This window comes from Petaurus breviceps, unplaced genomic scaffold, assembly GCF_028583685.1.
Source record: "Petaurus breviceps papuanus isolate PSGF00001 unplaced genomic scaffold, PetGlider_PUasm1.0 115, whole genome shotgun sequence".
Lineage (NCBI taxonomy): Eukaryota > Metazoa > Chordata > Mammalia > Diprotodontia > Petauridae > Petaurus > Petaurus breviceps.
The window spans coordinates 8578387-8596047 of NW_027185612.1; the positions used below are offsets into that span (position 1 = coordinate 8578387).

Below are 17661 nucleotides of genomic sequence, written 5' to 3' on the forward strand. Positions count from 1 at the left end.
GAATAAGGACCGATATTCTACTCCTTGCTCTGATACTAACTAAAATTTTAGTTTTTTACACCAGCCTTGTCATTGCATTGGTATCAGAAATTCCCAAATGTGGACAGAAACCTACTCTGCCAATGCAGGTCACATGCTTCTGTGAAACTTATAGTTTTAGAGTACTCCTGGGTACTGAGACATTAAGTGATTTGCTCAGGGTCAGTCATTCGGGCAATAAACATTTATTAAGGGTGTACCAGAAACTGTGCTAAATTCTAGGGATATGAAGAAAGGAAAAAGACAGTCTTGTCCTCATGGGGCTCACAACATAAAGGACGAGACAACATGCAAACAGCTATGTATAAACAAATTCTATACAGGATAATTAGGAAATTATCAGTAAAGAGAAAGCACTAGAATTAAGAGTAGTCAGAGCTTCCTGTAGCAGATGGCCTTCTGGCTGGATCACCTAGCCTGTGTGTGTCATGCCTGGTCAGACCTCCCTCAAGATCACTCTCCACCTCGCTCAGGGCACAATGTCACTCTTTGCAGTAAGTAACTGAAACAGATTGTTGGGGGAGACTGGAAGCTGGGAGACAGACATGTGCATATGATGTCACAGAGGCACAACTCAGGCCATGCTGCATCAACACAGCCTTTGCACAACTGCCTTATCAACTACTTGGATGGAGGGACCATGCTTGGCTGTCTCATGGCTAATAACTAATACTGCCTCACATTTAGATCGTGTTTTATGATTTCGAGAGTACTTTTCTCCCAACAGCCTTGTCAGGGAGTTACTGCAAAGACTGCTGTCTCCTTCTGGAGGAAACAGAATCACGAAGAAATTTAAAACTAGAAGGAAAGGCTCATTTCCTGGCTCATGCGTGCACCTTTCAGAGAGACATCAGTGTAGTGGATGGCATGATGAACTTGGGTTCAGTTCTGACCCCAGATATTTGGAGCTTTGTGTCCTTGGGCAAGGAACTTAACCTTTCTCAGCCTCATATTACTGAATGAAGGGTTTGGACCTAAAGACCTCTAAAATAATTTAGCTCTAAATGTATGGTTTATAAACCTTGGCGTTGGAGGGGTCTTCAAAAGTCATTTAGTCATTCCCTACCATCTTTCTTGGTGTATTTCCCACACCAGTGCTTGACTCCCTCCTTGTAACTTTCACCATTTTGGTCTTCATTCTGTTCCCTAGGCTCAAGCAGAATATGACATGCCCCCCCCCTTTCCCCTCCCCTTCCATGGAAAGAAGGGACACCTGTTATCTTGCTTCCAGTTCCCAGAAGCAAAGAACCTGGGAACAAAAAGAAAAATGAAGAGTGATTCCCCCCCTCCCCAAGATTTCCCTTAATACCTGCTTATGCCTTTAAGTCTCTGGTTAAGGATTGTTAGATATTTAACAAGGACTGAGGGGAGAGAAGCTAAAAGTGTAATGTTTACAGTGAACCCATTGGAGAAATATAATTTGATTTAATAAGAAATGTATTAATAAACAAATTTCAAGCATCAATCCACTGTATTACATGAGATTAAGCTCTGCCACCCAGTCCACAGGATATGTTGAATTTATCTTCTATCAAAAATGGGAAGGAAGTAAATACATTTAATTATGTTTCAGTGGGTTAACCCCATCTCTAACTGACAAAACCTTTCCTGTTCTTTAAAGATCTATCTCAAAAATACCGTCTCCTCTGTGGAGTTTTTCCTATACCTTTATCCCAATCCTTCATTTTATACATGAAGAAATAGTTTCAGAAAAATGACTAACCCAAGGTCCCACGATAAAAAGTAACAACGGAATTTGTATTCAAAGCCACATTTTCTGATCCCAAATACAGTGGTCTTTCCATGACACCATGCTTCCTTTCTAACTAGGTTATGTGCCTTTGGGCAGGCATTTAACTCCTCTGGGTCTCATTTTGCTTATCTGTAAAATGTGGGAGTTGGAAAACATCAGCTCCGATTCATAGACACTTTCTATTCACAGACACATAGTCTAGCTTCCTTCTTTATACCTAGCCACCTTTAGGGAAGGAAATAATTAGCTAGTTATTCCATAACAAAGAATAATAATGCAACTTTAAAGTCAGAAAGAAACAGTGACCATCTAGTCCATCCTCTTGTCCAGTTCAGAAATCTTCTGTCCAACACCCTGGAGAGATGCTCAGTCATCCTTTTCTTGAACCTTTACAATCATGAAGAGGGATCTTCCTACATTATACAACAGATTGCTTCCATGCAGGACATTTCTATTAGTGCTTTCTTACGTTGAATCAAAATCTGCTCCAATACAGCTTCTACCCATTGCCCTTAATTCTTGCCACATAAACAGCACAGAACATCTTCCCTCTCCTTCATAAGAACCATTCAGATAATTAAAAGATAGCTTCCATCCATCCATTCATCCTTCATTTAACAAATATTCATCAGGCATTTACTATGAATGAGGCTCATACCTTTCTTCTTTAGACTAAACCACCTCAGTTACTCTAACTATTCCTCTTACGACTTTGTTTTAAAGCCCTTCTGGATTTGGAGTCAGAGGAACTTGGTTCAGAACCCAGCTCTGTTACCTATGTGGCCTTTGGCAAATCAGTTAAACTCTCTAGGCTCCATTTTTCTCATCTATAAAATGAGAGTTGGTGGGAGGTAGCCTAGATACCCTGTAAGATGCTTCAGTTTGATTTTATGACATTGATTTCCCTCTACTGGATGCACTGAATAAGCATCTTTAAAATAACATCTAGAATTAGACACCACACTCCAAAATGGTCTGGTCTGTACCAGCTATAGTGGTACCGTTCAGTCAGGGTGCCTATGCCTCTAAATTATCTTAGGTACAGAAGTGTGCCTAGAATTAAGAGTGTCAGTACACTCTCATTCCTTTCTAGAATTGGTTTTAATTGTCATCTGAGTGTTCATTATCTGGGCCCTTTACATACTTCCTGGAAATATATAAGTATAAATCCAATGTGATTGAGTTTGTCCTTGAAGCTCCTGGTTCCCATCCTTATTGTGTGAATCCTCAGGGCCTCTCTGCAGCGCCCTCTAACTCTAAAGGAAGTCCTAATGTGAATATTCTTGGGGAGACCATGGAAGGGTTACTTGCCTCTACATTGTAAATGCAAGCAGAGCAGAGAATAGGGAGAGTAGATACCAGGAAAAGATTGTAGTGATGAGACAAGTCCTTGCAGACTCAGTTGCCTGCTGCATGCCTCATAATTGACTGAGTTCTTTCTGTTTCCTCTGAAAACTAAGAGCAAGCCCTGTCCAGAGACATTGAATTCTTTTATTTACAAGTGAGGACCTTGACAATGTTAGAATCTATGTGTGAAAACTCAGCACCAAAGTATGATGTTTTGATGTATGTGTAGTCTGATTATATGTATGGAGTTGAAAGATCAATGGACCTGACCTCCAGTGCTTAACATAGTCACTAACTGTATGGTCTTGGGCAAGTCCTTTAGTTTGAAGTCTCTGTTTCCTCATCTGTAAAATGTAGAGGTTGGACTATCTGATCTCTCAGGTTCTTTCCAGTTTTAAATCTATGATCTATCAGGTCATACTGATACATACAGGAGGAAATACTAAGCTCTTTCAGTCATTTGGGAAGAGAAATTTTTTGTTCTCATGGTATCTCCTTCCTCCTCAGCCTCCATCTCCCTTCCGTGGCCATGTTGAAACCAGTTAAAGGAAGATTGTAGGTAGGAAACATTTGAAACTTTTGTTGCATGTAATCTTTGTGGCGGGCTGTTTGGAGAAAATGTGTGCAAGATAAACACTGATTTTAAAGATTTGAGATGGGCCACTCAAGAATAGGATGGGTGAATTGCAGTGGATTAGAATGCAGATGAGTGATTACCTGGGCAGAAATCCAGACCATTGAAGATAGACATGGTGAAATTTTGTAGACTGCCATTTGTGGCTGTCTGTCTTTGAATGTTTTTAATGCTGACCTGCATTTGAGTAGGACTACGGAGGAAGAAATCAGCTGATTTCTAGAAAGTAGAAAATATATCCTGGGTTTTAATTTGGTTCCCTAATGAATACACATTTTAAAAAAAGTCAGTTCTAAGGCCTAAAGGTGGAGCTGGCCCTTCATAAAACTATGAAATAGTTGAAATAAATTTTTTTTTCTTTGCCTCATCTCCACACCTACAAAATACCCACTTAATCCATATTGTCCCCCAGCAGCCAGGACACTTCTTATGCTGCCAGGCAATGCCTTGTCTCATTAGGGTGTGACAGGCTAATTCTATGATCTGAACAGTCAGACAACAAGCATTTATTAAGTTCTGCCTGGGTGCCAAGCACTGTGCTAACTTGGCGTAATAATACAGAAGTGAGCTAATCCCTGATCTCAGAGGACTCACATCCTACTGGGAGAAGAAATAATCTCACAGATCAGCAATTCCAAAGCAAGTAGCAATCCTTAATGATGATAGAATTGTAGCCCTACACATATACACATGGATGTATACATGTATATGTACATATTTATATACAGACATATAAATGTGTTACATACACATAGATATATGCATATAATATATACATATATTCACATATATGTGTTTTAAATAGGGGCCTGTAATATCTTCACCTGAAGAATAGAGTAGAATGGGACTCCCAGACATTATGACCCAGTCTGGAGTGAGCTGGAAGCATTTAGACCTGATTGGTGGTAGTTGGGGGGTATGGCTTTCCCTACAACCCTCAAAGCACACCCCATAGACAGCCACTCATTCCCTCTCTATGTAAATATAAAGAAGAACATGAAAAATGAATCTCTTCGCTCCTTTAGCCTTTAAACTAGGACAAAAAGCCACCAAGTATATTGATAAAATCAGAGTGAAAGGGTGGGGAGGTCAGACTAGATAGTTAACAATACTACACTTAAAAGAAAGTGGTAAAATATCAGATGAGAACATAACTCAGTAACGTATGATTACTTTGGGCTAAGTGCAGAAAGTCCTTGAGTGTCACTGGGGGCAGTGACGTGACATTGATAGAAAGTCTGTTCTGGTTTGGTGATGCCCCGGGAGCTTGTATAAAACCAAGAACTAGTCTTGAACCCAAGAGAGTCAAGCATATGGAAGCTTAAGCTGGAGGCCTTTCAGCTAAGCCCCTGAAAAGGAATCCCTCGGGGCAGGGTTAGGGCGAGAGAAGATCGCCTCAGCTGAGTATCCTCGCCCTAGCGGCACCCCTAGACCAGCAGCGTCTAGTGGCAGTGTCCGTGTTCAGAGCCAAGAACAGATGGCACAGAGGAGCAAAGGCAGAGGCAAGGTTCTGCAAAGAGCCCAGTCAGAAAGCTATGCCATCCTGAGGACCCTGGCACAAGACCTTCCGGGAGCCACGAGGTCCTTGCCACATGCGATCTGGAAGTTCAAGCAAACTTTCCCCTGGATTCTATGTTCTGGTAGAAGAGTATGTCACAGACTTTTGGAGGAATATCACCACTGGAAGCATACTGCTGGGCACTTGTGAGCTACAGCGTTACAAAGACCCCCCCCCCCAGCCCCTCAGGGCTGCCCCTAGACTCTAAGGGGATGAGAAGTGGCTGAGCTCTGGCCTAACCTGCTGGTGCAAATTGGGGGTGGAAGAATAGCCACATATGGGCTATTGTAGTTTTATGGATTTAAACTGAAAGGAGCCTTAGGGATGATTGAACCCAATCCTCCCATTTTACAGATTAAGAAACCAAGGCTCAGAGAGGTTAAATGAATTTCCCAGCATCCCACAGCTAATAAGTATCTGAAGTGGAACTGAACCCAGGTCTTTCTGAATGAAGCCAAATCCAACACCAAATTCATTTGTACAGCAAAAGTGGTAATGGCCCTGTGACAGAATAACAAAAGCTCACATTTACACCTTTCAGTTTAGAACCCAGAGGGACCATCTTGTCCAACCCCTTTATTTGACAGTGGAAAGATTTTCGAGCTGGTGAGATTAATTGACAGGAATATATCACATAGGTCCTGAAGTAAGTGGTGGGAGGCAATCAGAACCCCCATCTCCCATTTGCTGTTTGCTGTAGCCCACCCATGACCTGAGGCTTTCCAGTTGACAGGGCAGGATCATAACTTTAGAGCTGGAAGGGAGGACAGGACCACAGAAGCCACTTAGCCCAAGCCCTTGGTTTTGTAGATGATGATACTGAGGCTCTGATGGGAAGTCCTTTGCCCAAGAGCACAAACTAGTGAGAATCAGAGGGAGGATTTAGCTCCAAGACCTCTGACTCCAGAACCAGGACTATCTCTCTATTGCCCTGTGCTGCTTTCTGCCCCACAAGGCACAGCCCAGGCCAGGTGTGAAATTAGGAAGCTTTCAGTTCAGATATATGTCCCTGTGGCCAAGTCACCTCACTTTCCTGAGCTGCAGGCAACTCCCTGGGACCTAGCACCAGATCATGGATGAGCACTGATCCAGGAACTTTTTGGAAGGAGCTTTCTCTGCTACAAAATCACCTATCCTTTCCATGGGTATTCCCTTAGAGGGAGGTTGTCTTGGTATATCACTCCCATTTTATAGATTAGGAAACAGATGTAGGGAAGTAAAATGGCTTGATGAACATCATCTAGCTGGTAGGTGGCAGAGTTGGAACTCCAACCCAGACAGATTAGACCAAATAGGAACTTACCTCTGTTCCCAGGAGGGCTCAGAACCAGGAATTTGAGAGCCAGTTGCTGCTGAGAGCCAGGAGAAGATGTGGTTACTTGAAAATCAAGGACATTCAAAGAAAGTTTACATGTACAGTTTGGCTACTGCTGCAAAACCCAAGAGGAAAGTGGGAAAGATTAAAGGGAAATGTTTGAAAATTGAAAGAGACAATCCAGGCAGAGCAAAAAGACATACCAAGCTGCATATGATGTGGGGAGAGAGAGCCTGGGGAAAAGGCTGGTTAGAGGACCATGTTTAAGATGATGACTGGCATTCTGGAGATAGCATGCTTCAGAAAGGGACGCCATGCCCAGACCAACAAACAGACCGTCTCCTGACATGGTTTGTTGAGCAATCGACAAGAACAGACGGTGTTTTCACTCTGTCCTAGGAAGGGAGCCAGGTGTGATAAATAAGTGAGAAACTGGTCAGCTTCCAGGGACCACCATTTCCCACATCTCTTTTTTTTTAAAGCAACAACCAAACTCATGAGGATCTGCATCAGAAGCCATTGGCACAAAATGACTGGCACTGTGGAGAGTGGCTGCCAGAAGAAATATTGCACAAACATATGGAAGGTGTTGGAGGAGAAAGGTAAAGGTGGTTTTCTGTTCCAAAAGAACCAAAAAGTTCCCCTGAGTAGGGAGAGGCTAACAGCACAAAGCCTGAGCTCTCCCTCAGAAAGGAGGTGAGGAAGGGAAGGGAAAGGGTGGAGTAGGAAAGAGGTGGCAGGGCAGGGGGGTGGAGGTGGGGAAGAAGGATGTCTCAAAGTCTTGACAGTAAGGGGAAAGGAGTGCTTCATGCTCAGAACATGCTAGCACATTGGCAGGGATTAGGGAGCCAGGTACTCATATCCAGAATTCAAGTTTGGGCACAGGGGGAAAAATATATTCATTTTAGTTTTCATTCACAGGATGACTAATGATAGGGTCATTCACTGAACTCACACAGTTCAGGCAAACACTGTCTTGTATTCTAAGACTATCTCATTAGTAAAAAAGGGACAGCCCAGGTTTTCTACAATTTAAGATACAACCAAACCATGCACTTTTTTTGAAAATGTGTCTAATGATATCTAAAATAGCACTCACCCTCCCCACCCCCACCCCCAAACATCTACAATCTTGTATACTAACTTGGTGTCCTAGTGTCAGAGACTTAGAGATGGGAGTGGAAGTTGGAGGCCATCTAATCCAAATTCTTCATTTTACTAAGAAAATTGAGGTCTAAAGAGATTCACATTGGGAATAAGTGGCAGAATTTGCACACAGGTCACATACTCTCAATTTAGTGTTGTTTTTACTGTATCACATGCTTTTTGTCAAAATTCCTAGCCATCTTTTCAAACTCATCTCTAATGATCCTTCCTTTAGGACAGAAGTTCTTAACCTGTTCCGTGTCATGGACCCCCTTAGCAGTCTGGTAAAGCCCAAGGACCTATATTAATAATATTTTTACATGCATAAAATAAAATATATAGAATTACAAATGAAGTTAATTATACTGAAATAGTTATCAAAATATTTTTTAAAAATTATGAAACCCAGGGTTAAAAATCCCCCAGAGTAAAAAATCCTAATTTTTTTTTAAGTTAGTAAATAGTACTGGCCTTCCTTTCTTCCTTTGCATATTCTGTAGCATTTTGCCTCTTTCATATACAGACATACTCAGTCTTTGGGAACCTTTTAAATACCACGAATCTTTGACTCATGTCACCACTCAAGGAAATGTTCATAACAACTGATTTTGGCTAGTTTCTTCCTTTCTGACCCTATCTCCCCATTTCTCTTTATGCAATTTTAGGCTAACAAGGCCCAGAATAGTTATTTTGTTTTGTTACGTTTTGCTTTTCTTGTCCAGACCTGTAATTTTATCAGTTTAGGGAATTTCCTATACCAATTAGACATTTTGTCATTTACTGTCTTAAGAGTATGGTTTGGGACACTGAGAGTTTGTGACTTGCTCTTAGTCATACAGCTAGCAAATGCTAGAGGCAGGACCTGAATGTGGTTCTTCCTAATGATAAGGCTGATATTCTCACTACTGTGGCATGTAGTCTCTTATGTTCCGTGCCTTACCTCCCTTGTTTGTGGGGAATATAGCATGCACTTATTTAAAGAAGAAAGCTGGGACAGCTAGGTGGCATAGTGGATAGAGCTCTGGGCTTGGAATCAGGAAGACTCATCTTCATGAGTTCAAATCCAGCATCAGACACTTAGTAGCTGTGTATCCCTGGGCAAGTCAATTTAATCCTGTTTGCCTCATCTATAAAAGGAACAGGAGAAGGAAATGGCAAACCACTCCAATATCTTTACCAAGAAAACCCCCAAATGGGGTCACAAAGAGTTGGATATGACTGAAACAACTGAACAACAAAACAAAACACATACCAATATCCTAGCCTGATGAATGGGGGACGTTATATAACCCACCTTCCTGTGAAGATCATTCCTTTTCCCTTACCTAGGGAGTTAGTCAAATGAGAGCCTATCATAGGCCCCACAACTGGTTCATTTTCAGCTGGTTTCCTCTTCTCTGATAGTTTACACTATGACAGTTCTGATGTTTGCTGCTTTTATCCCATTTCTGGGTCAGCATTGCCAATATCTATTTAATGCCACCACCTATTTTTTTTGCTACTGCTGCTGTTTTTCAGTCTCATCCAGCAGTTTCTATCTTGACTTGAGAGTCCCCTCTGCCCTTTAATCACCCCCCAAACCTCTGCCTCTGTCTACTACTCCATTATGGGATAGCCCAGGAGGGTGGATGATGGTAACTCTGGTGATGTTAACCCATGAAACAAATTTTTTTAAAATGTCCCTTGATCCTTTGCAAACCCCTTTAATTTATACAGTGAAAATGGCAGAAAGCTGAGAAAATTTACTAACAATTATAGAGTTTTTAGGCAGCTGTAGGTATTGTAAATACTAGAGTCTTGGCCTATGAACAATGCTTAGAATGCTACTAGAGGAAATGAATCATATCAGTGTTGACATACTCCCTATAAATGAAACAAAAAGACAAAAGAAAGTCTTAGCTAAACAGAAGGATGGCTCATAGGACCTCCTCCAAGAGGCCAATATAAAAAAAATAAGGATTTGGCAGCGTTAACATAATCATGCGTCCAAGGGAAATAAGAAAAACCATCCTATAAAACGCTCACCTCATCTTTCAGTGCTTATGAAGAACATTTGCAAAATGAGTACCATGAAGCTAATGGCAGCTTATATACCAACACCTGTTACAGAGAATGAGAAATTCTATGAACTTGGTAACACCTTCCAAATTCAATCAACATGTACTTTGTATGCTGAGTTTGATACCAGTGTTCTGTTGGTTACTTTACAAGACCATTGCTTGCTTGCAGATGTAGATGTCCTTAACCGATGGGTATGGTTGTCTCTAGACCCCAGGTAACTGTGTTTGTCCCTGTGCGATTTAAATTTTTTTAAGAACTTGGATAAAAGAGTAGAACATATGCTTGCTGAGATCTCTGAGAGAAAGAGAGAGAGAGTAAGGTAGAGAGAGAGAGAAAAGGAGAGGAGGGAGTGAGGAGAGAGAGAGAGAGAGAGAGAGAGAGAGAGAGAGAGAGAGAGAGAGAAGAGAGAGTCCAATCTGTAATCTCACACAAGAGGGAAAGTCTTTAGTGCAGAATATTGGAAATAAGGCCATAAAAGAGGCACTGGCTGCTATATAAATTAGTTTCTGATGTCTTTCTGCATCCTTCAGGGCCCTCATCCAGAAGAGAACCTGGAATCTTACCGTGTCCTCTTTTGAAACTAGAACTCAGAAGGAATGTCTTCTGGAAGAATGGTGGAGTAATCATTGTCTTCATTAATTTGGAAAGTCTTTCGTAAATGCCTTGTCTTGAGCCCCAGTTTACATTGGTATTAACTTTGCATTTTTCTTTAATTTCTTTAATTTTGTTTTTCAACATTCACTTCCACAATCTTATGAGTTTTAAATTTTCTCCACCTCCCTCCCCTCCTCCCAATCCAAGATGGCGTGCAATCTGATAAAGGTTCTACATATACATTCTTATTAAACATATTTTCTTTTTTATATAATAACTGTATTCTATATTTTAAAACAATTGTATACAATAAATTTGCAGTTTCATATGCAATCATGTTTTGTTTTATCCCATAAATTAAAAAGAAAAGAAAAATGAAAAAGAAAAACAGCTTGTTGGTTTTTGGTAGTTCTCTCCTAGTTTAAGACTCAAATCCCATTTGAGAAATAAGGTCCCTTTCTGTCTATGGCTGAGGCCTGTCTCATGTAGGAACTGCTATCCTCTCAATCACAAAATCTCGACTTGCTGGCATTTTAAAACTGCAAAAGCAATCTCCTGAGACAAGTCATTTCCCTGTGTTCTCAATATACTGCTCGGTAGGAGGGGCTGTTTTCCATGAATCAGATCACAAGACCATAGACCCTGAGCTGGAATGGACCATAAAATTATTTAATCCAGTCCTCTCATTTTAGAGATTGTGACCTGGGTTCAAATGCAGCCTCTAACAAACACTTCCTGGCTATGTGACCCTCTCATAGTTTTGGCAAATATCCAAAGTTACAATAACAGAAAATGTGCTGACCTGCCTTGTTGGGGGGAAGGTGTGGGATGTTCCCTCATGGGATTTCCAGTCCCAGATCCAGGCTCTGTAATGTATTTACTCTGAGGTGGCAAACAACCACTAACTTGAAAATGGCTGAGCCCAAGTCTTCCCCACTCTGAGGCCAACTCTCTACTTTCATGTAGCTTCCCTTACTGCTACCAGAATAAATAAGCTACTTCTCTTATATTGGAAGGTTCACTGTTTTCTAGAATATCTGAGGGTTGGTTTGTTTTTTTTTTTTTGTAGACTCTATGACTTTCCTTACTAAGATGAATTGTGTGCAGGTACTCTATAGATGATTTCCTCTGTAGCCCACTAGATGATTCAGTTCTTCCTTAAAAGGATTATAGTCTTGTTCCTTTAAACATCGCAAAGCCCAGAAAAGCTGATCTAGTGGAGGGAAATCTTCCCATGGAACCCATTCCCAACCTTCATTTTTTCAGGTTCTATGTTCTTTGGCTCTGAATCATAAGTCATGTACACCTCTCCTTTCATTAATATGGTGACATAATGGTAATCATCCTTCTCACTGACAGAATTGACAACAGAAACAAAGCCAGTATTTTTCAGGTGAAGAGCAGCTTCTTCCAAGGTTTCCCTCTCAGCACATTCTTCCCAGCTTTCACCGAATTCCAAATGACCCCTGGGGAGCTGGAAAGTGCAAGCTCCAACAGACCCTTTCCTTTTCCCCAGCAGAATGCATTGAGGGTGCTTGGAGCTCGTAGTCACTCACCACTCCGACACCGATCCCCAGCCGCCTCCGCAGCCAGCCTGATTCCTTGCTGGTGACCAGATCCGTGCTTATGATGCCATTGGAGGCAGCACCTCCGGAAGTGACATTTTCGGTTCTCCTATTAAACATATTTTCATATTAGTCATGTTGTAAAGAAGAATTAGAATAAGAGAAACCACAAGAAAGAGAAAAACAAAACAAAAAGAGAGAGGGCAAATAGTATACTTCCATCTGCATTCAGACTCCATAGTTTTTTCTCTAGATATGGATAGCATTTTCCATCATGAGTCTTTTGGAGTTGTCTTAGATCCTTGCATTACTGAGAAAAGCTACGTCTGTCAAATTAGTCATCACACAATGTGGTTGTTACTGTGTACAGTGTTTTCTCGTTTCTGCTCATTTTACTCAGCATCAGTTCATGTAATGCTTCCCGGATTTTTCTGGAGTCATTTCTTATAGCACAAGAGTATTCCATTACATTCATATACCACAACTCGTTCCCCAGTTGATGGGCATCCCTTCAATTTCCAATTCTTGGCCACCACAAAAAGAGCTGCTATAAATATATTTGTATATGTGGGTCTCTTTCCCCTTTTTCACTATCTCTTTGAGATACAGACCTAGAAGTGGTATTGCTGGATCAAAGGGTATGCACATTTTATAACCCTATGGGCATAGTTCCAAATTGCTCTCCAGAACGACTGGATCCAGAACAGCCCAAACTATTTATATCAACAGTTTGCAACTTTACCAACAATGAATTAGTTTTCACTTTTTGACACATATTCTCTAGCATTCATAATTTTCCATTTTTATCATGTTAGCCAATCTGATAGGTGTGATGTGGCACCTAAGAGTTGTTTTGATTTGCATCTCTCTAATCAGTAGTGATTTAGAGCATTTTTTCATATGGCTACAGATACCTTTAATTTCTTCCTCTGAAAACTGCCTGTTCATATCCTTTGACCATTTATCAATTAGGGAATGACTCATATTCTTATAAATTTGACTCAGTTCTCTCTGTATTTGAGAAATGAAGCCTTTATCAGAGACACTGGTTATAAAATTTTTTTTACCAATTTTCTGCTTCCGTCTTAATCTTGGTTGCATTGTCTTTATTTGTGCAAAAACTTTTCAATTTAATGTAATCAAAATTATCCATTTTGCATTTCATAATGTTCTCTATCTCTGTTTCATCATAAATTCTTCCATTATCCATAAATATGACAGGTAAACAATGCCTGCTCTCCCAGTTTTCTTATAGTATCAGCCTTTATATCTAAATCATGTACCCATTTTGACTTTATTTTGGTATACAGTGTCAGATGTTGGTCTATGCCCAGTTTCTGCCATACTATTTTCCAATCAGTTTTTGTTAAGTATAGAGTTCTTATCCCAGAAACTAGGGTCTTTGGGTTTATCAAATAGAAGATTACTATAGTCATTGACTACTTGCTGTATCTTGTGTACCTAACCTATTCCACTGATCCACCACTCTGTTTCTTAGCCAGTACCAAGTAGTTTTGATGATTGCTACTTTATGATACAATTTAAGATCTGGTATGGCTAGGCCACCTTCCTTGCATTTCTTTTCATTAATTCCCTTGATTTTCTGGGCCCTTTATTCTTCCAGATGAATTTTTGTTATTATTTTTTCTAGCTCTATAGAATAATTTCTGATAGCTTGATTGGTATGACTTAACTTTGCTTGCATTTATGCTGTATACATTTGAACATGTACTTGTTGTCTTCCCCATTAGAATGTAAACCAGAAGGGACCTTTGCCAGAAGGGGCTATTTCATTATTTATATTTGTATTCCTGGTGCCTAGCATAGTGTCTGGCACCTAGAAGATGCTTAATAAATACTTGGGTGATAGATAAAGCTGGAGAGCTTCAAGAGAAGGGAAACCAAGAGAGTGAAGAGTTTCCCAATCATGCCACACAGATCATGTGAAGAATTGGGAATGTTGAACCATGAGAAGAAATGCCATAACTATTTGTCTTCAAGTATTCCGGCAGCTGTTATTTGAAAGGGTTAGACTTGATCTATTTGTCCCCAGAAGGCAGAACTGTGAGCAATGGGTAGAAGCTGCAAAGAGGCAAATTGAGGCTTTGTGTAAGGAGAAATTTCCAAATAATTAGAGCTCTTCAAGAATGGAATGGGATGCCTCGGGCAATCACAGACTTGACTGGTGGTCTTCAAGCAAAGACTGGAAAATTATTTGTCACGTATGTAGTAGAACTGAATGTAGTAGATGAAGTATATAAAGAAGAAGACTGTGCTGGAAGAAGGGACAAGATTTTCAGGGCTTTGGAAGTGCAGTTCTCAAGATAGCCCAAAGAGGGGAGGTTATTAAACACCTGGAAAACATCAAGGACATTATTACTGCTATTGAGACAATAGCAGTAACTACCAACCACATATACTTTACCATTTCCATAAAATCTTTATGAGAATAATCTGCAACCATAACCAGATCATCTTTGTCAGAGGCATGAGAAGGAAGTAGGTTGGATTTTTCAAGTGATGTTTGTCCACAGATCACATCATTATAGTCACACAGTTGACTGAAAGTAACAGAGAATTCAACATCCCTCTGTTTAAACCCCATTTCATTCTGTGCAAAACACCACTTTAAATGGTCTCTTTCAACAAGAGGGCTCTCATATACTTGCTAAAAAATCTTGAAAGATTCTTTGAAAGACTAAAACAGAGATAACTTTGTTCAACAATGATTTGATAAAATAAGGAATAAAAACAAGGAGACTATATTTCCTAAAGGTATTTACTGCTGTCTTGGAGAATTTCCAGTGGAGCCCAAATGGAAGAAGACTTTCCCTTAGATAACAAGGTGCCCCAGAGGCTGTAATTCCCCGGTGGCATTATTGTGCTATTAAGAAATGACAATGAGGGTGATTTCAGAAAGACGTGGCAAGACCTATGTTAACTGATGCTGAGTAAAGTTAGAAGAACCAGGAGAGCATTTTGCACAGTACTAGCAACGTTGTAATGATGATCAGCTGTGAAAGATTTGGCTACTCTGATCAGTAGAGTGATCCAAGACAGTTTCAAAGGACTTATGATGAAAAAAAAAGTAATTCACCTCCACAGAGAGAACCAATGAACTCTGAGTGCTAATTGAAGTATGCTTTTCTTTCTTGCTTTATTTTTTTAATCATACGATTAATATTATATGCTTTATTTTTTAATTATACAACTAATATTATATGCTTTGCATGATTTCAAAGGTATAATTGATATTTTGTTTTCCTTCTCAGAGGGTGGGGGATGTGTGGGAGGGAGGGAATTTAGAACTTAACATTTAAAAAGAAAAGAATATGGAAAATAAACAATATTTTAAAAAACCCTATATCTTCTCAAGCATGTAACACAGTGCTTTCTGCACAGTGGGTTTTTAATAAAAACTTAATTGTATAAAATTTAATAAATTTAATTTTTAAAATGCTATCCTCACCTTGGCACTTAAAATCTTCCAAAATTAGAGCTCAAACTACCTTTCTATATTTTTTGACATTACTCCCATTCTTGCATTTAGTGTTCTGACTCAAACTGTTCCCTGAACTTGACTCTGCAGTCATGCAAATTATCCTTTACCCTCCTCAACTCCCCTTCTCAATTCAATTTAGAAAGCTTTTATTCAGGACATACTATGTGTCAAGCACAAAGGAAAACAAAACAGTCCTTGTCCTCAAGGAGCTTTCATTCTACTACAGAGAAACCAATTTCAGGAGGGTGGAGTAGTGGGGAGAACAGAGAGAATATGGGGAAATCAGAAAAGGTCTCCTGTAGGAAAATGACACATGAGTTTCAAATAAAGCTAGGGCTTCTATTAGGTGGCACTAAGGAAGTAGAATATTTTAGGCATGGAGGTTAATCTGGGCAAAGGCAAAGACATGAGAGAGGGTTTGATGTATATGGGAAATAGTAGCAGACTCATGCATAAGAGGCAGAAATGTGTGATCAGTCTAGATCAGGAGGAGCCACATTATAAAGGACTTAACTACCAGACAGAGAAATCTGTAATTTTTTTCACCGGAGACAAGAAAGAAACATCTTGAACAGTGGAGTAATGGAGCAGACTAAAATTGTTGGACCAATTTATAGCTTCATCAGCAGTGTACCTGTTTTCCCATAGCCCCTCCAACATTTGTCCTTTTTCTCTTTTATCCCTTTTGTCTATCTGATAGGTATGGTCCAGAACCTCAAAGTTGTTTTAATTTGCATTTCTCTAATTATTTGTGGCATAAGATTTTTTAAAAAATGATTCTTAACAACTTGGGTTTTTTTCTTCTTTGTATCCTTTGAGCAATTATCTATTTGGGAATGACTTTTGATCTTATAAATTTGAATCAGTTCCTTATACTGGATAATGGGTGTAATAAGGACCTTAGTGGAGTTTTAAGCTTCAAAAGCTTGAATACTAAACGAGTTTTAGTTTAAAAGTAGTTTAAATTTAGGTTAAAATTTTAAATAGCTTTAAAAATACTCTTTATTTAAGTTTCAATGTCTTAAAATTTCCCTAAGACTTTTAGAATATTTTCTATATCTTGGAGATGATTACATTTGTCACAGAAAATTATTACAAAGATTTTTTTTTCCTAGTTACACAGATAATTTGGGGGCTAGATTTCAGCTGGAAAGGAAGGCCATGAACTAGTTGTTGAACTCTTTGAGAAAGGCGAGAGGGATCTGGGAGGCAGTAGATAAATGCTCTGAGGCTATGATAAGGTGATAAATGTATGGAATGGCTCTTGAAGGAAAAGATGTTGCTGAGTGATGGTGGAAAGGGACTAGTAAGAAGGAACAAGGAACAAGGTCTAGTCTGAATCCTGGCCCAGTGTGTGGAGGCTTCCAATCAGAGGAACTCCCAAAATGAACAGGATGACCAGGGTTTCAGTGTCTTCTGAAGAGAACTCTATTTCTGTGATTGCAAAAATATGGAAAGAACATGAGAGGAAGAGGTCTAAGCTTAAGGACACTTTGTTAAGAATGGAACAGGGTTCACTGGGGCCAATGAATAGGGATGACATATAGTCATAAAGAGACATAGTTTGGGTAAGGATGAAGGGGTCAGGGAGTGGCTAACATCCCAACCAGACAGCTGTGGAAATTTCTATTATGACACAGTTAATTAGATCTGTCTTCTACTATTTTTCTGATTCTGGTTGAAGATTGGTAAAAGGCTTTTTTTTTGGTCTTTTTGGAGGGCAGGGCAATTGGGGTTAAGTGACTTGCTCAAGGTCACACGGCTAAGTGTTAAGTGTCTGATGCTGGATTTGAACTCAGGTTCTCCTGACTTCAAGACCAGTTCTCTATTCACTGTGCCATCTAGCCACCCCAGAAGGCATTTCTTTTTAAACCCTCCTAATCTGTGCTTGAAAGATTGAGTGAAAATGTAGTAGAGGGTGCCAGTTGTTGAGTTCATGGTGAAAACTACTTTCATACTTTTAATGTCAGAGTCTAGCCGACAAAATACAGTGCTGACAGGGGGGTGGGACAGGTAAAATTTCTTTCCTGCTCTCCATACCCCAACTCCTAAGATGACCGTAATTCATTTCTCAGATGACAGTGGTCTCTTGTATTAAACCAAGCCCTGTGATCTGGTAGTGATTGGCTAGTATGGGCCAAGTAGGA

The 17661-nt window shown here is 39.9% G+C and overlaps 2 long non-coding RNA genes and 1 pseudogene across 2 annotated transcripts in view; 2 read left to right on the top strand and 1 right to left on the bottom strand.

The window, feature by feature from the left end:
- The window catches only part of LOC138158349 (uncharacterized), a 1179890-nt gene that overhangs the window by 781287 nt on the left and 380942 nt on the right, over window positions 1-17661 (top strand). The window lies entirely within an intron of this gene.
- LOC138158842 (uncharacterized) lies at window positions 3646-10727 on the top strand. The gene is made up of 3 exons (XR_011167750.1): window positions 3646-3698; window positions 7129-7248; window positions 10384-10727. It is a non-coding gene; the product is annotated as an uncharacterized lncRNA (long non-coding RNA).
- LOC138158554 (nucleotide triphosphate diphosphatase NUDT15 pseudogene) lies at window positions 11322-12132 on the bottom strand (annotated as a pseudogene).